Source organism: Odontomachus brunneus, unplaced genomic scaffold (genome assembly GCF_010583005.1).
Source record: "Odontomachus brunneus isolate Ranch 3 - 2012 unplaced genomic scaffold, Obru_v1 Obru_scaffold_270, whole genome shotgun sequence".
NCBI lineage: Eukaryota > Metazoa > Arthropoda > Insecta > Hymenoptera > Formicidae > Odontomachus > Odontomachus brunneus.
Genome location: NW_022639720.1, coordinates 104,683 through 105,339, shown reverse-complemented (window position 1 = coordinate 105,339; position 657 = coordinate 104,683).

The following is a 657-nucleotide window of genomic DNA, read 5'->3' as shown; positions in this document are numbered from 1 at the left end:
CATCTCTTAAAACACCATCCTTTTTCCATTTCCTTTCTCCTCTGTCTCTATTCTCCTTTGTCCTTCTATCTTCCCCTTCCCCACTCAAAACATAAATTGTCTTTTACATTTCTTTAAAGTAGATACACTTACTTTCATTTTATGAAAGTATAAAGTATATAAGGGTTAGCAAATTACACTTGCGTGCACTTTTATTTCTTGTGTTATCATAATAAGGAAATATTTGTCACAAAGTTAATGTTCCAAATGTATAAATGAGTATAATTTTTTTAATAAATCATGGCATAAAGAAACAAATGTAATATATCTATATAACGTAGTTATTGAAGTCTTCATGGAATTGTAGATGAAGCTTCTTCCTTAGAATATATACCAGCACCTGGTTCTCCATATATAATTTTATGAAGAAAACAACAACAAAAGATGAAAGTGATAGTTAAAAAGAGCTTGTGGATGCTGTTATGGCAGGTATCGATGCTCAAGTGAAACAAAATAAATATGTGACTGAATGGTATAAGGAAGACAAATCTAAGGGATTTCGGGCAGATGTTGACGTACAACACGACGAAAATTATTACAAATTTGTAGGTTTATTAAATAATATATAGCTAAATTGAAGGTTATGTTTTGTACATATACAAATTATAGTAAGGAAGG